The sequence below is a fragment of the Lutjanus erythropterus genome, chromosome 15, assembly GCF_056507025.1.
Source record: "Lutjanus erythropterus isolate fLutEry1 chromosome 15, fLutEry1.hap2, whole genome shotgun sequence".
Classification (NCBI taxonomy): domain Eukaryota; kingdom Metazoa; phylum Chordata; class Actinopteri; order Lutjaniformes; family Lutjanidae; genus Lutjanus; species Lutjanus erythropterus.
Genome location: NC_139331.1, coordinates 1,216,427 through 1,240,254, shown reverse-complemented (window position 1 = coordinate 1,240,254; position 23,828 = coordinate 1,216,427). Strand labels below are relative to the sequence as shown.

General features: G+C 43.1%; 1 pseudogene; it reads right to left on the bottom strand.

Moving 5' to 3' along the window:
- Positions 1-310: 310 nt before the first annotated feature.
- Positions 311-9,455, bottom strand: LOC146313736 (uncharacterized; annotated as a pseudogene).
- Positions 9,456-23,828: the final 14,373 nt, after the last annotated feature.

The window sequence follows — 23,828 nt, the reverse complement described above, 5'->3', positions numbered from 1 at the left end:
CAGTTCTGTTCATTCATGTGTATCGTGGAGCTTAAACTGCCGGCTGATGGTTTCCCGATGGCAACTTCAGGACTTACGGAGTAAAAGAATACAGCCAGTGTCTCTAGAAGTCACTGTAATGTATACTTACGTACATATTTCATTGAGTCTAGCTTCCACATCGATTCTTTACACAGATAGGTGACTGTGTCGATGCCTGTTCAAAACGCTGCAGACCAAAATAAATCATTCAAATGTCGGTGTTGTTCCTGTTATATGTGTGTCGCTTTCTTAACGTGCTTGTCTCCTCATGTGCTGCATAACCCGTAATTTAGCAAAAACATTTTGCCATATCAGGCCTCATTGTGGTTATGCCATCCTCATCCACAGGGTACTGGACCATGTCCTTTGATAGGATTTCTTCTGCAAGCTAAAATGTTTCTGGTGAATATGATTGTGAGGACTTTGATGATGGATAGTCAGATAAATGGTCAAATTGATACCTTGCACACAAACACCCCACACAATGATGTGTCCTGCTGTTTGGGATGTACAACTGTGGAGCACACCCACTTCCCAACAGCAGAACAGTGTCTTCTGACCAGTGCTCTACAGCAGTGTTCCCCAAATCTGGTCCTCAGGGCCCACTGCCCTGCATGTTTTAGATGTTTCCCTGCTCCAACACACCTGATTCAAATGATAAGCTCGTCATCAAGCCCCTGCAGAAGCCTGACAACAACCTGATCATTTGAATCAGGTGTGTTGGAGCAGGGAAACATCTAAAACATGCAGGACAGTGGGCCCTGAGGACCAGGGTTGGGGAACACTGCTCTACAGGACACAGAACAGTTGATAAGTTTAAAGTTGCCAGTTTAAATTGCAAGATTTGTCAGTTGAAGGCCAGTAGAATGATGCTACAAGAACAAGTTTATTTTAGCTTAAGCAACAGTAATCTACATGAAAGTCATCTTATTTGCTTCACTGCTCCCTCACTATCATCCAAAGTAAATTAATACACGAGTCTATCAAGGCATACAGTAGAGCTGATATTTCTCACCTTGTTATGTCCCTGCAGTGTTCCAGCTGTGCCTGAGTGACCCCGAATGGGTCCATAACCACTGTGCACATCTCCTTAAGATACATTATCTATGGAAATGCAAACAGAAATTTGAGGTCACCCTCCATACAGCAGGTGGTCCAATAGTGCATTCTGGGTTTGTTTACATAGAATACAACTTACTACTAAGGTCCAGTGGCGTTTGTCACAGACTGCGCCAGCTGCCACATCACGGTTCACAAGGTCTAGCTAAAATAAGAAAACAAAGTTAACCCCAAACATTTCAAAGTATGAGATTAATGTGCTGGCTCAGTAAGACACCCTACTCACGCTTCTGTGATCCTTTTTGGAACCTCGCCAGAGTGCAGACATGGCATAGGAGTCAATGATTTTAGCTCGTGTTTTCCTTGCGACAAGAGTCATGTAGTCATTGGCAATCTATGAGTAGAAGAGTGACTTGTGATCTACTATGTACTAACAGGCAAAAGACATGCATCTGAACAATAATAACCAGTACCTGACCCTCCAACTCCTTTCCTGTAGCAAAGACCATCAGGTCTTCAGTATACAGCTTGTAGGTAGCTATTTTTGACTAGAGGGTCTCTGGCTTTCCTCCTGCCCATATTTCTCTGATCGCTGCAAAAAGACAATGTCAGTTATTTGTGAAAGGCATAATGTAAGCTGCATTTTATGAAATTTTACTCACATAGGTCCTCAGTGTCAGTTGAGGGGGCCTCTGGGGCCTTGCGGCATGGCAATGCAGGGGCGGTGAACAGCTGTGATGGACCAGCCAGAGGAAAGGGACCCAACACTTTTGTTTAATTTAGCAGGGACCCTCTAATGCACCAGGTGGTCAGTATTTACTTTTATGGTTCTATTCCCCTGTCTGGACACCAGGTCTGCACATTTCCCTTCTATTTTAATTATCTGAAGAGGTCCTAACATATCAGCCTCCAGCTTGCCCCCTTTCCTCTGCTCCTGCCTTCCGTTCTTCTGGAGAACAAGATCTCCCACCTGGAACTTGTCATCTTGGCCCCTCTGCTGCTTCCTCTTTCGGACCTTCTCCTGGCTTTTTATCATGTTGTTTTTCACGTCCTGAAACACAACCTCCTGTCTTTTTAGCCCTTCGCCAACCTTGTCCTCAGTCACCTGCAATAAATTGTTTAAGAATTGGAGAACTTGGATGGAAAAGTGCCTTTTAAATACAGATGAGGACATTGGATAATCTTACTTTAGCGTACTCTTGGTACCTCTGATGGATACCTTGTCTCCCTCCCAAACATCAGGTAATAGGGGCTGTATTTTGTTGTCAACTGTTTTTTAGTCCTCAGACTAAACATTGTTGACTGCAGGTAGTCATCCCATTGCTTTGGGTGGTCTGCCATGATTTTGTTTAGGGTCCTAAAAATTGAAGTACAAACATGAGAAGGCACAAGATTATTTGGCTACTTATGAGTCATAAGGCTGCTTTGCAAGAATCAACAAAACACCAGCCTGCTACAGGTCATTCTAGTTTTAACAAATATACCATTGGATTGAAAATATATACCGTTGTATTGTCCCATTGAGCTTCTCCACAAGCTTCTGAGCTTCTCCATTGGTCTGTGGATGATACTTAATGCAACATTAAACATTAAAAAGCTGGAAGTGTAATGGGTGTTCTTTGGACCCAAAAGCAGCACTCTGGAAATCTGGGACAGCTGGTAATGACCTTTATTTACACACAAGCAGAACAGGAATTTGAGCTGACGAGGGGACACAAACAACAGTTTGTTCTTCGGACTTGGAGCCCAAACACAGTCTCTGGGTGTCTGACTCGAGGTATGGGTTGAGCCAAACCTGGACTCAGGACTGAGGGTGAAGATGTGAGCCCTCGGACCCGTACAGTTCTGTTCTCTAGCAGGCAGGAGTGACAGAGAGAGGCTTACTGGAGGCAAGGTTGACGAGGCGAGGGATCCATAACCAGAAGGGCAGCCCAGTGAAGCAGAGGAGCAGACGAGGAGTGTGCAGCAGGGAAGTCAGGACTAGGCGGAGGAGTCAGAGCCGGGAGAAGTGACAGAAGCCAGGGACGCCGAGGCAGAACATGTGGTCAGGGACAGAAGGCTGGTAAATTTACTGGGAGACAGGTAAGGTTGGCAGGTCAGAGGCAGGTAGGGTCAGCAATGGGAGATCAGGCAGGTAATGGGTGCTTAAAAGTCTCACATGGATGCAGTAGAACAATCTGGCAAGGAGTGAGAGTGCTGGAGAGGCTTGTATGCAGGGCTGATTGGGAATGAGCCGCAGCTGTGCTTGCAGGTGAGGTGGGAGTGGCTGGCAGGTAGAGTGGAGCAGAGGCAGGAGACAGTGGAAAATTATTGAGGCCGATGGCACAGGAGGAAAACTGGGAGAATGGAGCTGTGACAGGACTTCATTAGTAATTTTATGGTATCATCAGAATTATATTATCTTCTAAAAATCTTTTGACACGTGACTTACTCCTCTTCGACTAATGGCTAAGAGATCAGCCTTCAATCACTAACAGCCACATTTATCACAGCAAAACTGGCATATCTTGTCCCTCCTTCTTGATCAACGGTATGAATCAAATTATTTTAACTTAAGTAGAAAGTGGTCGGAGGCCCACCTGGTCCACCATCGGCCCCTCCCTCTAGCCAAATGAGTTTCCAGTCGTCACACCTGGATGAGGGAGTGTGCTGAATACCATGGGATACTGTGTTGACAGAGTAACATATTTAAGGACTGTATAAAACATGGTTGATGGGCTTTTCGTGGTGCGACAGGACTCTCTGTTGACTTAAATGTACAACATGATGATTGGTGATTGTGGTGAAAGAGAATATTGAACATGATCAATGGTAAGAGAAATATGATTATAAGTTAATCTGAGCGTACTGCACTGTGATACAACTGCGATCACCACATGTGTCCGAGCTGTGCATGATTTAACATTTAATATACCATCACACTGTATGTTTTACTTATGCAGCGCATGAGGAGACGAGCACATTAAGAAAGCGGCACATATAACAGGAACAACACTAACATTTGAATGATTTATTGTGTAAAGAACTGATGTGGAAGCTAGACTCAATGAAATATGTACATAAGTATACATTACAGTGACTTCTACAGATTGTTGCCATCGGGAAACCATCAGCAGGCAGTTTATTGTCATGGACTCTGCTGGACCTTCTTAGCCCCACCCTCCTGCTGCTCCTCCTGCTCACACCCCTCTGTTCATCCTCCAGTCAGCCCCTGCCAGCTTTTCCTGCCAGTACTCTGTCCACACCTCATTGCACTCCCCCTGCATTGACTGTCAGCCAATCTGTGACTAGCCTGCTCAGCCACCACACACCTGTCTCCTATCTGCTTGTTCTCCCCTCAGTATTTATACCAGTCAGTTTCCCCCTGTTGTTTGTCAGATCATTGTTTGTGCTCATGCCTGCTTTGTATCCTGCCTGTTTTCTTGTTTTGCCTTTTATGACCTGTGCCTGTTTACCTGGTTTGTGTTTTTGCCTGTTGCCTCTGTACCTCTGCCTGATCTCCTTGGTTTTTGGTTTTGACTCCTGCTACGGACTGTACTCTGTTCCACTGAGAAGTGGAGGATTTTTTTTTTCAAGTTTTTGCCTTACTCTTGCCTCTGCCTTGTGATTCTGCGTGTGGATTCTCTGGTTTGTGACAGTTTATAACCATGTGTGACCGGGGCGAGGGGGCGTCTGACCCAAACCCCGGACTACATGGACCCAACAACGCCACTCTGGGAATTTCACCCAGAGACTATACACTCAACAGGTTCAGACATCAGTTCTTGGATGAAAATGAGGAGCAGAGACATGTGTTTCAAGTTCAACCTGGAATAATTTATTAAAAATCAAAGGCAAGGCAAGGAGACTGTTATTTAAAAAAAATAATAAATATGTCTTTATTATAACACCGAACTCTAAAACTCTAAAATAGTTGCGGGGGGGGGGGGTGCATTACCAGTGCAGGGAAGGAAGGGTGCCAACCCACAGGTTGGGGTAAGTGAGGGGGAAGGTCAGGGTGCTTCACCACCACCACCAGTGTGTCAGACAACTGCTCCCACTCACACTGCAAGACAGAGGCACACAATATTAAAACAGAAAATCAAAACGGCATGCAGTATAAAACCAATACTCACACTCACTATTAAAAACGGCACACAGATTTGAGGCAGCAGTACATGCAAGGAGGAAGGACCTGGAGGAAAAGGTTAACCCAACCAGCCTGCTACCAGTACAACACCCAGCAACGCAAATGCTTTTAGGCCGTGGTTTAGCACGGAGATAAAAATAAGAAAAACCTTGTTCAGTACCAAATAAGATACACAACCAGATAAACTTACAAACAAAAAAATAAAAAGGAAAAAGAAACCTAAATAATAAACAAACTCACAAAATACAGCAAAGTAATCACTACTGATTCTAAGAATATAATAAACAACTACGGGACAAGAACAGCAGCGGTCACAAGGCTCCTCCTAATAGAAACAAAAAAAACACAATATTAATTACAGACTGCTACAATGGGCAAAATAGGCTCTTAGGACCTATGCTGCAGTACCTTGAGCAAACAGAATGGAGCTAAACTCTTCGAGGTTGTCGCCAGGTTACCCCGTTCCTATTACAAGAAGTACGCATCAGTACTTGTACTATGTATGTTAGTTGTATTTTATATAAGACAGGGGCCTATCTTCAAGCTGCGAGTTTACATGATAGCTAGGCACAATAGCACACCACACTTGTCAGCCTACATGTGCGCGGTACAAACATGTTGAGAGAAGCTAACACCAAAACCAGCCAGCTCAGGTATATCCGCAAACAGCACCTGTGGGGAGGCCAGTGAAACCCTATTCAGTACAGGCAGACAGAGCGATACAGAAACCACGTAAGAAGCATACCTCACTCTGATGTTCACCTTTCACAGCCGTAACGAAGTCGGGAAATGGCGAGACAGCACTCACCTGGCTAACTAATACTCCTTTTAAGGGGAGGCTAGATTGGAAACAGCTGTTGTCCGGTTACTTCCTGCCTATGCCTATGGGGCGGGACTAAAAGTGGGATTAAAAGGTGGATTTACCTAAATGTTTGCTTGTAAATCTGTGTGCAGCAGCACCATGGAGGAGCTGACCGCGCTGTTTACAGGGTGAGTAAATGACGCTGTGCTTTTGTACTGACATTTTTGGCTGCTTGAGCCAAACTGTGTTGCTGCTGAGCTGCATTTTCATGACCAATTATATCACAGCAAGCCACGCCCAACCTGTGTAAGTCATCTGGGACTCCTGAACTCTTCTTCAGTGTCTGAGTGAACCATTCTTCAGAATTTCCACTACACCCTCCAACAAGCGAGTGTTGTGATACTGAGCTCATGTGTGCAAGGACAGCAGAGAAAAAGATGTTTCAGCTCTCAGTACTTTTCTGTCTTCATACAATCTTTATGTCTTTATATCTCCTCTGACTATGGTTTTATTTTACTGTCAGGTGTCTGTTTTATTACACACAGTTGATGTCTGTCGGTCTGTGCTCACACACGATTGCCTCAGTAAACTGTTGCTTGCTCATGAAGGGTGTGCAGCTTGTCTAATGGGAGGGGCTGAGGACACAGAAAATGAAACCTAACTCAGATGATACTCAAAAATCAACCTTTTTCAGGTTTTCTACCTACGGCATCTTTAAGTGTCATTCAGAGATTTATTAAGGTTACTAACAGACTTTTATTGTGATATTTATAATAAAAGTCACTGAACTATTTTTCAGAGTGCAGGATACAAGTTTTTCACAGAAATCCTACATCAGATCTTTTCTGCTCTTCGTTTTAACTGGAGCCATTCTGTGGACCAAAAATAAACTTTGACTTTTACCACTCTGTTTTACGTTCCCAAAACTTCATGAAGGTGCAACACAGACAGCATCAACAGTTACCCTGCGAGGCAGCTGGAACTGTGAGATCACAAGGTCATGTGATTACATGAGAATCCATCTTGCCAGGCTCCAAACTGTCTGTTTGTGTCTGCACCAGAGGTAGTACAAGCCAATCTGTGTCTTTTGATGGACTACTGGCAACTATGGGCGTGGTTTTAGGTGCATTGACCGTGAGAAGCATCCATGGAAATGGATTGTCTTGAATAAACAATGGCAGCTCCTGAAGAGGTTAGCATAGATACTGTGATAGCATCATTATATCAGTTTCTTGTTTGTTTCTTCATTGAAAGAAGAGCAAAGAACAACACTGAAAGTTTTTATCGATTGAAAACATGTTTTCACTCTTCCTCTGGCTTGCTTTGCCTTCAGTTCAGTGAGTTGATCTCATTGGTTGGCCAAGTTAGCTGTCTTAGACATGACAGATGGTTCATCCAATCAGCTGCCAAGAATTTTTTCTTTGAAAGCACCTGCCCCTTTCCAAACAGTTTCTGTGCACAACTTCCCAGATGGTTCTGTGTAACAATCCATTTGGCTTGTCAGGTTAATCAAACAGCAGCTGTTAAGGGAAGCACATTCAGATTGTCTTGTTCCAGTTATTGAAAGCTGCACGTCCCTAACATTTCAGCCACTTATTTGAATTCTGGGTGTTACTTTTGCTTGCATATTAAACACTAATGTAGCACTAAATGTCATGTGCAAAATGTCACTTTAATTAGTGATGCAAATGTTATCCACAGCAACGTTTTCAGCATAGAAATTAGTTTTACATTTTTTTCAACCTTCTTTGCTGAGCTTATTGAATTCTAAACACAATTTACATGCTATCATATTCTGATCTGATTCTAGATTGTGCTGCCCTGTTGCACCTCTGTGAAGGGGCAGATTGTACTGTTGAATCTGAAGAGTAGTAACTCAAACTGAGGGTGGTGAATTGCAGAGGTAGTTGTGTGTAGAATGAAAAAAGAGAGCTTTAGAAAGAAGTTCAAACCTTGAAAATGTATGTTTCTGAAAGTTACAAAAATATTTAAAGATTTAATCTACCAGACTTAGAACTATATCACTTTGCTGCTCAGGCATTTTACCTACGCCATACAGTTAAATGCACAATAGAACAACAATGGATTCATAATGAAAATGCACAAGTTTATCCTCAAAATTTCTTTTTGTATTTATTTTCAATAGAAAGAAAAGTAAGTTCTGTAAATTTTATAAGGAATTGAGCAGCAACATGGAGAAAAATGAGGAATATTTTGTGTGAGTCAGTATCAATTCCAAGCTTGTTTACTGTCTTGTCTAATCAAGATCTAAGTATATGCACCTTTGAGGTTTATTCCAAACTTTTATTTGCATTCACTTGGACAGGACAGCAATTTAGAAGAAATGATATTTGATTCAGAAAAAAAATAAGTTAATAGGTAAAGGTGACAGAGTCAGAAATCACATTCAAGAAATATTTTGCTGCAATCTAGCATACAGCTGTCAAAGATGGTCTCTTTCCTTGGTGCTCAAATAAAAACAACTAATCTACACCAAAGAGCAAACTGATCTATCCACACATAAACCATGATTGTCTAACAAAAACATGATCAGATGTGTTGTTTATACACTACAATAGTAAGTGAATGGGAATACTGCTCCCTTGTGGAGCCCCAGTGTTAGTAATAATAGGAGAAGGCACTGTCCTATTTACACTGGACTATGTCAGTCAGAAAGGACTCAACCCATCTGATGGTGCCACTGTTTACTCGTCACTGCAGCTTCATCATACAGGACCTGATAGTGTTAAAATGCTGAACACATAGAGTAGTGTTATTTGAGGCTGTCAGGGACCAAGCAGTGAGGCAATGAGGAGAACAGAAATTTGCTGAAAAGAGGGTTTTTATTTACCCAAAAAAAATAATACCAAACAATATAAATCAAGAACTTAATAATTAAGTCTATAAAAGAGGTCAACAAAATACAACTATACTCAAAAATGACAGCAACAAAACTGTGTTAACTGAACAAACTGACCTAACAAAATGAAATGTGAGGGAACATATATACCGGCTTGGCCAAACCAACTAACACAAAAAGGGGAAAACAAAATGGTATCTACTAAAACTAATACACAGAAAAAACAACCTAAACCCAAAAACCCCCTCTGACACGGCTGCAGATGGTATGGCCCGATGAGCTGGCCACAGGATTTAACAAGTTCCACTCCTGTGCCACACCTTTTGCCCGTCCAGGAGGAACCACCCCCCACCAGCATGGTAACTCAAAAGAAGACAAAGAAAAATGATTAATACAACAGAAAATTACTAAATCTAACTTTACAGTGTAAAAATGTGTGCACTCCATTTAAACAGTGTAAAGCTAAAGGAAAATAAAGAAATTATAACTCAAATAAACTGTAGTGTGGACCTGAATTGTTTGGGGTGTGGTTGACTGCAAATTAAACTAACCTGTGCATTGAACAAAGTGAGGTGAGTGTGCATGGTTTTACCCTGAACTGTCCATTTGTGTGGCCTTGGCCATCACACACTCCCCCCCTTCAGGACTCTCGCTGGAACTGCGAGAGAGGTAGTCAGCTGTGATGTTGTCCTTGCCTGGGATGTGTTGGATGTTGAAGCGGAATGGTTGAAGTGCCAGGTACCACCGGGTGATCCTCCCATTGGTATCCTTCATCCTTTCCATCCACTGAAGAGCTTTGTGGTCTGTCTCCAGGATGAATTCTCTACCAAGGAGGTAGTACCGGAAGGAGTCAAGGGCCCACTTGATAGCCAGAGCCTCTTTTTCCACCGTTGAATACCGGACCTCTCGGGGGAACAATTTCCGGCTGATGTAGGCAACTGGATGGCGGTCGCCTGGTGGTCCCTGGAGCAGCACAGCCCCCAGGCCCCTGTCAGAAGCATCAGTTTGCAGAATGAAAAGTTCATCAAAGTCTGGACTGTATAGAACAGGTTTCTTACTCAATGACTGTCGGATATCATGGAAAGCTGCCTCCGCCTCCTCTGTCCACTGGATCTGATTGGGACACCGGGATCCAGTCAGATCTGTGAGTAGAGCTGCCCTGGCTGAGAACTGTGGTATAAAGCGGTGATAGAAGCCTGCCATGCCCAGAAATGATCGTAGTTGCTTCCTTGTCTGTGGCAAAGGGCATGACTCAATGGCCTGGATCTTATTGACCTGTGGCTGTATCACCCCACTCCCGATGACATGGCCCAAGTATTCAGTCTCTGTAGCAGCAAAGACACACTTTGATGGGTTGACAGTCAGCCCGGCAGCGTGGAGACGACCCAAGACAGCCTGCAGATGTTCCAAGTGCTCCTCCCAGGTGGTACTGTAAATGACAATGTCATCTAAATATGCTGCAGCAAAGTCAGTAAAATCGCACAGTACCTGGTCCATGAGCCTCTGGAAGGTAGCTGGAGCCCCATGCAGGCCAAAGGGCAGAACTGTGAACTGGAAGAGCCCCCATGGCGTCCTGAAGGCCGTCAGCTCCCTGGATCGCTCAGCAAGTGGAACCTGCCAGTAACCCTTGCAGAGATCTATTGTGGTCAAGTATTTTGCTTTCCCCAGTCGTTCCAGCAGTTCATCAATTCTTGGTGTGGGATAGGAATCAAACTGAGAAACTGAATTCAGGTACCTGAAGTCGATGCAGAATCTCATGCTGCCATCCTTCTTCGGCACCAGAACCACTGGGTTACACCACTCACTTTTTGAAGTCTCAATGATTCCCAGGGAAAGCATCAGGTCAATTTCCTTTCTCAATGAGGCTAGCAGGCGTTCAGGAATCCTGTAACTAAGCCGTCTCACAGAAGCACCTTCTTTAACAACAATATCGTGTTCAACAATATTTGTCCTCCCAGGATTCTCCTGGAATACATCTGAATTACAGATTTCTCTCACCTGGTGCTGCTTGTCGTCCGAGAGGTGGCTGAGGTCGTGGTCCACTGAATCACCAACTGAAGGTAAGTATTGCTCATCCACTTCTTCGTCCTCCAGCACTCCTCTAATGAGCATCACCTCTTTCTTCTCAGGTCGCTGCACCCACTCCTTCAGAAGATTTATATGCAGTACCCTACTTGACCGAGGCTGCCCTGGGGTTGATACCTGGTATGTGGTGGGCCCAAGTTTCTTCATGATCTCGAATGGTCCTTGCCACTTTGCCAGAAGCTTGTTGTCCTCACTGGGGAGGAGCACTAGCACTTTCTGTCCTGGGTCGAAGGATCTATGCCGGGCTGACTGATCATACCAGGACTTCTGCTGCTGCTGGGCCTCTGCCATGTGTGACTGGGCAAGCTCACTCATCTTCTCCAATCGATCTCTCATCTGGACAACATAGGATATAATGTTAACAGAGTCCCCCCTCCCCTTGCCTCCCTCCCAGATCTCTCTCAGCAATGAAAGAGGTCCCCGGACCTCATGCCCGTACAAAAGTTCAAATGGAGAGAAACCAGTGGAGGCTTGGGGTACTTCCCTGTATGCAAAAAGCAGATATGGCAGCCACTGATCCCAGTCTGTGCCACTGCTGTTGACGAATTTCCTGAGCATCTGCTTTAGGGTCTGGTTGAAGCGTTCTGTCAAACCATCAGTTTGAGGATGATATGGTGTGGTCCTCAGCCCCCTTATGCCCAGTAACTGGTAAACCTGTTTCAGCAGAGAGGACATGAAGTTAGTTCCTTGATCAGTCAGAATTTCCCGAGGGAAGCCTACTCTGGAAAAGAACTGCACTAGACAGAAAGCAACAGATTTGGCTTTTATGGATTTCAATGGAAACACTTCGGGGTACTTTGTGGCATAGTCCGTTATAACCAGCATGTAACGATTTCCGGCTTTACTCCTTTCAAGAGGACCCACAATGTCCATCCCCAGGCGCTCAAATGGGATGCCAATGATGGGTAGTGGTTGGAGGGGAGCTCTGGAGGGAGTTTTAGCAGATGTTATTTGGCACTGAGGGCAACTTCTACAGAACTGAGTGACATCCCTGCGTAGGCCAGGCCAGTGGAAATGATGTTTGATGCGTGCTGTGGTTTTGTGCTTACCTAGGTGGCCAGCCCAGGGAACAGAATGCCCCAAGGCGAGTATGGTATCTCTAGCCGCTTGGGGAACCACTAGTTGCAACACTGACCCTTGTTCACGGTAGAGTATGCCATTTCGCAGAACATACCCATCTCTGTTGAAGTCCAGCTCAGCTCCCAGCTCCTTCTCCTTTGCTTTCTGAAAGAGAGATACTAAAGATGGATCAGTTTTTTGCATCTCACTGATGTTGTCCGGCACTTTAAATCCTAGTGGTAACTCTGGCTCCATGTTATTTTGTGGTTTCACAACTGTATGTTGGAATTTCTCCTGCCTTCTCTGACTTCGAGTTTTGCGAGACTTCCCGGGTGTGGTATCCAACTCCTCATTGTAGAAGGGTAGGGCACTGAGAGTCTCAGAGTATTCACCAGATTCTTTTGCCTGTGCTCTGGTGACAACAACGTAACTCTTTCGGCCCTGGTCAGATTCCAACAAATCAAACAGTACTGGAAGGTCTCGTCCTAGCACAGCAGGAAAAGGCAAGTTATCAACAACTCCAATGTTCAACAGGTAAGTTTGCCCATCCACTGTTATGTACAGGTCAGCTGTTGAATAGCTCTTCTCATCTCCATGCACACAACAGATAGGTATAGTGTCTCTGGTGTTGATTACATTTGGAGGTACAAATTTCCTGTGCACAAGAGTCTGATCACTCCCTGAATCAAGTAGGGCCTTGAGAGTCATTCCATTTACTTCAATGTTTGTCATTTTAATAGACTGGTCTTTTTTTAACTCAGGTTCCACATGAGAGCGTGGCACAAAGCACATTTGTGTCATCTTGGAAGAGTTTTTAGGGCACATGGGCTTCGTGTGGCCTTCTACTCCACAAAGATAACAAATCGGCTTTTTAACAGAATACTTCAATGGTCGGCTAGCTGGCTGGTTCTCCCCCATGGGGGGCTTACCCGCACCAGTTGCTGGCCCCTGTTGGTACTGTTGGGCTGGTTTGCGGTTGTCTTTTGTTCTCCACGAGTTGTAGCTCCATGGTTGTCCCTTCCTCCGGGCAGCCACAAAGACATCAGCCAGCTTAGCAGCCTCCAGTGCTGATTCTGGATCATGCTCTCGGATCCAGACCTGAAGCTCAGGGGACAACATTCTCAAATATTGTTCTAATATGATCATTTCACCAATTTCCTGGATGGTTTTACCTTTTGGTTGGATCCACTTCCCATACAGTTCCTTGAGCCTTGCATACAGCTCCTTGGGGCTCTCATCAGGGTTGACCTCTAGGGAGCGGAATCTTTGCCTGTAGGTCTCAGGGTTAATGTCATACTTAGAAAGAATGGCAGATTTTACCTGGTCATAGTCAAGAGAGTCATCAATGTCCATATGCACATATGCACTTCTAGCTTTGCCTGTTAGCAACGGGATCAAATGAAAAACCCAATCTGATTTCTGCCATCGGCATGCTACAGCAATGCGTTCAAATGTGATAAGAAAATGTTCAATGTCATCATTATCAGTCAATTTTTCCAATCTGGGCTCATAGTGTGTATGAGACTGACCTGCAGGGGCCATGATTGGGTTGGCGGGCTCAGCTTGGGCCTGAGGAGGGTGCATGGTAGATGACTGAACCTCTGAACCTAATGGATCAGTGTCTGCTAATAGAGGATCTGGCACTGGAGATGTTCGGGCCTGAACTTCTAACTGCAAAAGCTGAAACTGATGTTGAAGCGCTTTAAAACGCTGTTCTTGTCTTGCAGTTACCTCATTCTGCTTTGCCTCTCGGGCCTCCTGTTGCCCCATGTGAGCTTGAAGAATGGCCACCACATCTGATAGAGTTGGCTCCCGACCTTCACCCTCAGTGCTCTCTACCACTCCAGAAGCTCCATTTTCCTCCTCTTCACCGGCTTGCCTCTCCTGGACACCTGTCAGGCTTGCAGGCCCTCCTAGTCTCCTTCCACCTTTTCCTCCTCGATTCATTTGTCCTTCTTGTGCTGGGGGGCAGCAAAAAGAAGAGGGAAAAAAAAATCTGAAAACTGAAGAAAAAGGGGAAAAAAAAATCCTGTTTCCTCCACTGGATGATCCCACCGCTGCCACCAATTGTCAGGGACCAAGCAGTGAGGCAATGAGGAGAACAGAAATTTGCTGAAAAGAGGGTTTTTATTTACCCAAAAAAAATAATACCAAACAATATAAATCAAGAACTTAATAATTAAGTCTATAAAAGAGGTCAACAAAATACAACTATACTCAAAAATGACAGCAACAAAACTGTGTTAACTGAACAAACTGACCTAACAAAATGAAATGTGAGGGAACATATATACCGGCTTGGCCAAACCAACTAACACAAAAAGGGGAAAACAAAATGGTATCTACTAAAACTAATACACAGAAAAAACAAACTAAACCCAAAAACCCCCTCTGACACGGCTGCAGATGGTATGGCCCGATGAGCTGGCCACAGGATTTAACAAGTTCCACTCCTGTGCCACACCTTTTGCCCGTCCAGGAGGAACCACCCCCCACCAGCATGGTAACTCAAAAGAAGACAAAGAAAAATGATTAATACAACAGAAAATTACTAAATCTAACTTTACAGTGTAAAAATGTGTGCACTCCATTTAAACAGTGTAAAGCTAAAGGAAAATAAAGAAATTATAACTCAAATAAACTGTAGTGTGGACCTGAATTGTTTGGGGTGTGGTTGACTGCAAATTAAACTAACCTGTGCATTGAACAAAGTGAGGTGAGTGTGCATGGTTTTACCCTGAACTGTCCATTTGTGTGGCCTTGGCCATCACAGAGGCCAATGAAGGTAACCTTGATTTTTTGACAAAATTTTTTTTTATTTAGTCTTAGTTGGTTACGGAAATTTTTAGTGAGTTTAGGTCACATTTTAGTTTAGTTTGTTTTTGTTGTGTTTTGGTCAAGATTTAGTCAGTGGAACTTACTTTTCATTTCATAATTTTAGCCACAATTTTAGTCATGTATTCTTTATCCTTGAAGGGATAGTTCACCCCAAAATGAAAATTCAGTCATTATCTACTCACCCTCATGCCAGTTGAGGGTTGGGTTGAATTCAGTGTGATGTTTCACTGTTTTATTAAATCAGCAGTAAGAACGTGTAAACTATTATCTGGGTGATTCTCTGAGACGGATGCCTTCAGAGTCTTACAACTTTTGACAGTGTGAATATGATTTTGAAAGATATTCAAGTAAATTCTTGTAGAAGATTAATAATGAGATGTTTTAGATCACTAATTCTGAGTAACTTTTTAATTTTAAAATACTCCACATTTGAGTGCACAAGCAAGGCACTAGAACTTTACATCAGTCATAACATCAGCCTTCATATTTTTATCAGAAATATGTATTAACATTAGGATTTGATCAGGTTTTCATATATTGTCTGATTATCTTGCCAATTCTGCACACAGTTAACAGAAGATTAACCACATAATTATTCGTATTATCAAAATATTAATCAAAATCTTTTTTAAATGGTATGGATTTACTTGTCTGGGAAAAGAAACACTCACTAAAATGGTAACTGAATGTTATTAAAGTTGACAGAGTAACAACCAGATTTTTCAACTGTCATGAAAAAAATATGAAAAACACAAAACAACCTGACTGGACCAAGTCCCGCCTACTTATTGCCTCGACCAGTCTAGTCAAATAGCTGTTTTTTTTTGTAATAAGTCGACCATTATTAAATTGACTTAATATGTGGTTTGTATTTCATATCTTACCTTTGTCTATTTATGTTACATTCAGCATTTATGTCATACTGTTGTAATACCTGGAGGAAGGAAAGGGGCAATCATTTTGGTACTGTCTATGTATTTCAACCAGTTAAAATTCTTTGTACTTTATAAAAGATTGGTTGTTTGAATGGCATTGCCAATTGAGGTGCATCTACCACAGTGAGCCAAATTTGCCCCAGAAACAAACTTGCTGCTGATTTGCTAGCTAGTGTTATGGAATAGCCAGGTTACCAATAAAGTTGCCTTTAGCAGGCCTTCACAGCTATTGACATCAACTGACACAGTGTTAGGACGACCATTAGCGGCTGGCGTTGCAGTAATGATGACAGAGGAGGTCGAGGATCCCAAGCATCTGGTGTTTATTGACAATATTTACAGCATCACTAATGGCATTACAGCAACCCAAGTGAGGTCTAACCAGCAACACAGATAGATGGGAACTGGCGCCTTAAATACTGCGTCCCTGGTAGACCTGATTGGAAGATACCATCAGCAGGTGCTATCCAAAATCCTTTTGCTGTGCAAATGTACCTAAACCATATGTAAACAGTGGCAAATTCAAAATATATACAAAATCCCATTAAATGCTGTTTAATCGATTAATAAACACCCAAGCCTAATTAATGTTAATAAATATTTACAAATACAATCCATTTCCAAACCCCCCTCCCCTTATCTCCCTCCTTGGTTCCCTCCCGGAACGTTTAATGTGCCCCTTGTAGCCGGGGGGACTCTTTTGGCCGTGCACCCTGGAGCGGACACAAGGAAGACAGGTAAGTAAGACACAATGCAAACAATGTTTAAACTTATGCACTAGTGCACGCACTTGGTCCCAGTATTAGCACATCTGTATTGCTGCACAGAACTCAGCACAGAAATATAATTGTTATTCGTCAACCAAAACAAACCGATGCACGATACTGTCGGAGCCTAATATCACTCCGCTCTTTCAGGCAGCACCGCGTATCGATCGCCGCATCTGCCAGAAAACACAACAATCACTCATGGTTCAAAATGACAATAATACCAATAAATAGAGCAATAAATATGCTACCAAACGTGCGAATATGCAATGTGCAAATTACATTATTCTGTGCCAATTCTGCTAATATAGTGCAAATATCGCTGACAAAGTGCCAAGTGCCATTATAATCATGCATAGTTTCATTGTTTGTTAGAAAGTGCAATTAATTCTGACCCACATTGTGCCATATTCCCGAGACCAAAGTCATCTGTCCACCGTAACGAAGTGCCATCGTTACACACAGCAATCAATGAACCGCTGACTCAACCAAGAATGGTAAGTTTTCCTGAAACTGTCAGGAAATTATGCTATTTGTTGGTATAATTACTTTAAGTGAGTATACCAAATCAAAGGATGCTATATTTTGCAAATGCTCTAGACATTTTCCCCGGATTCTTATGTAATACTCATTCCATGGATTTAATTTAGAGATTGAATAAATGAATAAGAATGATAAGCATTGTCACCTCCTCATGACAGAGACTGAAATGAGACTAAGTTACAATGTGGCAAATATGTTCTGGGAGGCAATTGCTCTGGATGCGTCTTAGACGCTGTTTCTCTCCACATGGCTTGCTGACCTATAACAGAGGATAAGGGGCAGTTACATCGTCTTTCTGTTTGTTTGTTTTCTTTTGTTTTGTTTTTTAAAGTACTTGCTCAGCCATGATTGAACCATAGCATATTACTGCCTTGGTCAACAATTACATATCTTTCAGTCATATCTTCAGGACAATCTGATAAACATCACGTTTATTCATCTACATGGAGCTTAAACTAATAACAAATTATGTTCACTAAAAATTAGTTTGACAGAGAGAGTCGTGTCTAAAGGAACCTTAGAGCCGCGAAAGGTCACGCGAGTTTGATTTTACCAGAAACAACGGGCACAAATCTTGCAAGAGTTTTGCAAGTAAAGAGTTATCTTCAAGACACGACCAAGAAAGGTGCCCAGCTCCAAAATTAAAAAATCATGTCATGGTGCCCTTGTTTTTTTTAATGTGGCGGCCGCCATAAATAAAACACTGTATTCACTGAGCCACAGAGAGTCACTGAAACACTGATCACTGACCTGCTGTGATGGAAAACGTACAGGGATCCTTTACTTCAGTAAAAGCATTAATACCACAATGTATAAATATCTAATTGCAAGTAAAAAATCTTGCATGTAATTGTTTCCTTTTTTGAAAAAAATTTTTTTTTTTACTTTAATCATACATACATCTTATTGATATTTTTTAAATTACTAAATATACTATATATACTATATACTGCAAACTTAGAAGAGGAAAAAAAGATGACATGTTGGTAAACCAGGGTGGTACGGTGGTGCAGTGGTTAGCACTGCCGCCTCACAGCAAGAAGGTTCAAGGGCAGGGCCTTTCTGTGTGGAGTTCGCATGTTCTCCTCATGTCTGCATGGGTTCTCTCCAGGTTCTCCGGCTTCCTCCCACAGTCCAAAGACATGCATGCTAGGTTAATTGGTGACTCTAAATTACCTGTAGGTGTGAATGTGAGTGTGAGTGGTTGTCTGTCTATGTGTCAACCCTGTGATGAACTGGTGACTTGTCCAGGGTGAACCCCACCTCTCACCCAATGTCAGCTGGGATAGACTCCAGCCCCCCGTGACCCTTTGGGAATAATTGGTTACAGAAAATAGATGGATGGATGTTGGTAAACCAACCCTCTGTAGGGGGTCTGGGGGCATCCTGTTGCAGAGGAATGTTAATGAAGCATTCTGATGACTGTTTCTGTCAAAGAGTGACCTACATCTTCTGTTCCTGTTTTCTGCAGACATTATTAATACCCTTATTTTTACTTTTGTATTTTGGTAAAAAGTACTAAGCAAGGCACTGCAGTAAAAGTAAAGTTACTTTATGTAGTTCTTTTACTTTAGCAATTTACACTTGCTCATTTAAGAGACCTGTCTTATTTTCTCTTTTGTCTATTACCATTGCTCTTAAATAAAGCAAAAGTCATGTAATAGAAAAAATTGCAGAACACGCAATATTTCTTATCCGATTACTCAATTAATCGCCAGAATAATCGATAGATTACTCATTGTGAATTTACAGAACCTCGTAACTCCCTGAAACCACATAATGGTGCACTGACTTGCTTGCACCTATAAAAACTTCAGCATAGAAATACAATCAAAAACAAAAAGGACAGTTGTGTTCATTTTCTGACATAACTACAATAAAATCACTGCATAAATTAGATTGAAGCCAACTGTAAGGAGTTCTCCAAGTCTCTTTCTGGCTTCAGGGGCAGTATATACATTAATCATGTGGTATTTTTCACCCTGATAAAAACAATCCAGCATTAAAAGCCTGCCTGGAATTATTTCTCTGTTCCTAATTATAATAACATTTTGAGATTTAATTTTGTCTTTCTCCTACCGTCACTATTTCCAAGTTTTGTTTGAATGAAAGGGGGAGAGCTTGCTTGCACTTGTGACATCACCTGGATGACGTTTTTCTGCTTTTACATCAATCCCAGTTAAAATGCGAGTACTGTGATTTGTTTCCTCCCGTGTGGTCAATTGCATTTTAGAAAAGAAAAAACAACAACAGCTGAGGAACAACAACCTTCCAAGAAATGTAGTGGAGTCAAAAGTACAATATTTGTCTTTGAAATGTAGTGGAGTGAAGGTCATAAATTTTTAATAAAACAAATACAGAAAGAAAATTACAGAAACTCAAAACATGTACTTAAAGGGATTGTTCACCCAAAAATTAAATTTCATTCAATATCTACTCACCCCTTTGCTGATGTGAGGATGGATGATCTCCATTCGGGCATGCTGCATGCTGCATTTGGGTCACAGTTTGTGGACATACTCGTTATATCACAAGTAAATACGAAATGTTTTATATGTTATATGGACTCTGCATGAACAGTTGTATTCTCCTTTTGTTTGCCAGGTGAAGATGCAGTATATTATTCTACATGTTACATATGAGTCGGTTGGAACCCAAAGAGGTTGAACTTCCTGTTAGACCTTTTAAACTTGAATAACAGAAATCTGAATTTATATAATTGATATTTATATAATTATATAATTTATATAAATTGGAGTTTGGGAAAGTTGTGCTCTATTAAAAAAATATCCTGTCAACACATGCATAATGCTGTGTAATTTTCTGTAGGTTGTAGCCTGCATGGCAGAAATGGCCAGCAGGCAGACTTGCCTGTTCTAAAATCTGGCAAGAGTCTGACACCATCTGTCTGACATTATCAAAATCATATTTTTAAGCCATTCTCATAAAATTAATAAAAGTCAAAGTAAAGAGCTGATGAAACAATGTTTGGTCATTGTTTTTAGCTATTACAGAGGGTGCAGCGTCTCCAGGACCCCAGACAAGACATTGTTTAAAACAATTTAATCTTTACTGTTCCTAAAGAAAAACTATGACAGATCATTGCTGCTCATGATTTTATGTTTTTTGTCAAAGGTCACAGTAACCTCATGCCCAACCCACTCCCACACTTGGAGACAATTTCTTCAGATTTGGTACAAATGTTCACTTGGATTGAAGGATGACCTGATTGGACTTGGGTGGACAAAGCTCACTGTGACCTCATAAAACACAAACCTACACACACAATTTTACACAAAAGTTAGATTTAGCAACTGGGAGGAGGCCCCGGGGAAGACCAGGACACGCTGGAGTGACTATGTCGCTTGCAAGCCTGTATGTAGTGTATATGTAATTAAATTACAAAATAAATGTAATTTTAATCTGTTGCAGTTATTAAAAAATATGTAATGAAATTTAAATGACCTATCTAAATGTTGGTCATTACAAGGGGCTTACATCTTCACATATTTTTTACATATTCTTTTTTGGGGGGGTTGCCTTGCATAGACCTGTGCTCTTCTGAGTGACCTCCTCTAGTTATACAATGGGTTTACTCATCTGGCCCTATTGAGATCAAATTGGGCTCTGTGTAGTCTATGAGCTAGAATGAGTTTGACACCCCAGAGTGGACCCACATAACCTGACACACCAGATGGTTTGTTACACAGAACCAGCTCTGCTAAAATGATGCACTACAGTTGCCATTGTTGATGGATGGATGGATGGAATTAAGAAGTGTTTTGGAATGCAACCAGTTGCAAGTTTAAAAACGCAAAATACAGGTTTAGCAAGGCGGTGTTTTCAGGACTGCTACCAACAGTCTGGGTGAGGACACAGAGACTATGACGTCTTGCAGTGGCTTCTGGGAAGACTGCTGTGTACCAACACGCACCAGGGTGAGTTGCAACCACGCCAAAGCCTGGTTCATGGCTAAGCTCAGACGGCCAGAGTTGGGAAAGGAAGACGTGTGCGCACACGCTGCCCAAGCGACCTGTGTACTGGACCGCAAACGTTTACAATGCCAGGCAACACGTTCATTTTACGTGTTGAGGATAATTTTTTTTTTTTTTTTTTTTTAAACAAGATTCCTACTCATCAATAGCTACTGGTTGCTGAAGTTGTTGAGTCGAAGGTTTCTCCTCCGCTGGCGACTTTGCGTTCTTCGTGCCGGTCAGTGTTCACACACCACTGCAGGGCAGCGTGTTCAGGAGAGCGGACAGGGGCAGGTTTAAAAAGGCAAAATACAGGTTTAGCAAGGTGGTGAGAGAGGCAAAGCCGCAGTGCTCTGAGAGACTTTGACGGTGGCCTCCGGCTAACAACTGTGCTGCGCATGACACCACTGTCATTGGGCTCATCTCCGGTGGGGTTGAGTCTGCCTGCAAGTGGGAGACTGACCATCTGGTGACCCACTGCAGACAGAACAACGTGGAGCTTCAAGCTCTAAAGACAGTACAGATGGTTGTGGATTTCAGAAAGACCACGTTCCCACCCACCCACCCCCATCATCCTGTGCGACTCCCCAGTCGACACTGTGGACTCCTTGCGCTTCTTGGACGGCGTCATCACCCAGGACCTCAAGGGGGAGCTGAACATCGGCTGAACATCAGCAAAAATGTGTGACTGTCCTCCAACGTAAAGGCTTCCTTGTATGTCTCTGTATATTCCCTGTGAATGCTGGAACAGCGCCACCTATCAACAAGCAGCAGCAGTTTCCATGGACTGCGTACACAGCGCTAGGCATCACGCGGTCGTCCGACAATGTGACTGACTACAGCTTGGCCCGAATGCTCAGAGTAAGAAGCAAAGAAGAATGTTTCCACCCGGTTTCAAACTGGGGACCTTTCGCGTGTGAGGCAAACGTGAAAACCACTACACTACGGAAACTTGCAAGAAAGCATGCCACGCGCGTACCCGCATACACCCATCTGCTCGGTCAGCTGAAAAATGCAGACTGCCACGATGAGGAGGGAGCTGAGCTGCAAAGCAAAGTTTTCCATTTAGCGGTGGAGCCCTCACCTATGGTCATGGTCTTTGGGTGGTGACCAAAATGATGAGATCACGAATCAAAATGGCTGAAATGACTTTCCTCCGTAGGGTGGCTTGGCTCAGCCTCACGCACAGGGTGAGGAGCTCCGACATCCGGAGGGAGCTCGGAGTAGAAATGCTGCACCTTTGGCGCCTAAAGGAGCCAGTTAAGGTGGTTCGGGCGTCTGACTAGGATGCCTCCTGGACGTCTTCGCCTGGAGGTTTTCCGGGCACGTCCAACTGGGAGGAGACCCTGGGGTGGAGCCAGAACTCGCTGGAGGGATTGCACATCTCATCTGGCCTGGAAATGCCTCAGGGTTGCCCAGAAGGAGCTGGAAAACATTGCTGGGGAGAGGGACGTCTGGAGCACCCCGCTTAGCCTGCTGCCACCGGACACCAACCCCGGACGAACGGAGGAAAATGCCTGGATAGATGGAAAGGGGACTAGAGATTTTAAACTGGATTCAGTCACACTTGAGTGTGGATTTGAGTGACAGTAAATGCTGCAGGCACAGGACATTAAAGGTCTACTATATTACAAACGGTCCTTGAGCGTGAATTTAGTCATTTGTTGACAAAGGTGGCTTGTGGCCTTGTTGCAGCCCTCCTGTTGTCAGAGCAAAAACAACAGCAACAGCAACAAAAAATATGTAAGCAGCTGAGCAGGGAGGAAAAAAAGAGCAGAAAATTGGCCGAGCAGGAACAGGCAATGTGCCCTAAGTTGCGTCCGGAGAAATAGCAACGGCTTTGCACCTTTTTTTGCACTCTGCGCCCTCTGGGATATCGATAACCTCGCCGAGTCCTATAGTGGAAGCACAAATAGTGAACACTGTTTCTGCCCAGTTTCAAACCAGTGACTTTTCGCGTGTTAGGCAAACGTGATAACCACCACACTACAGGAATGTGCTGAAAAAAAGAAACTTGTCACCCTCGTACACCCACATGATCAGTCAGCTGACTTTGCGTCCTTCGTGCCGGTTGGTGTTCACATGCCACTGCAGGCCAACATGTAGGGGGCATGGAGCTAAAGCTCGAGTGTGGACGCAATCACTTCTTGAAAAACGTCACCTTTAGCCTTGTTTCTGCCTTCCTATTGTCAGAGCAAAAACAATAGCAACAATTAACAAATGTAAGCAGCTGAGCAGAAAAAAGAAGAAAATTGGCAAAGCAAAAGGCAATATGCTCTAAGTCAAAGAGAAATAGAAGAAGCCTGACTGTCACAAGTCACAAGTATTTTCTTCTTTGTGTCCACAGAGACATTCTTACTTGCATATTGTTTTGTACTGTGTTATACTGTATATTGTCTGGATTACTGACAACTTTACCATGTCCTTTAGTGTAAACACAAGTGGTGAGCACTTTTTTCACCTAGTTTTGAACTATTTTCTCTCATTAGGTGAACATGATGATGACTACACTATGGAAACTAGCAGGTCATGTTCTAAGACTCATACACGCATACATCCTCACGCTCACTGAATGGCAAATATTTCAGCAAATATTGTTGATACTGGATCGATTCCACCCCTCTTCTGTTTGTATTTTCTATTTAGCCACAGGGCCCACTGGACAAGGCATAGATAAGCCAGAATTGATCTAAATATTGACCCAACAGGTATCCGCTGCCATAGAGACCTTGCCAGTTTAATTCATGGTCCTGTCT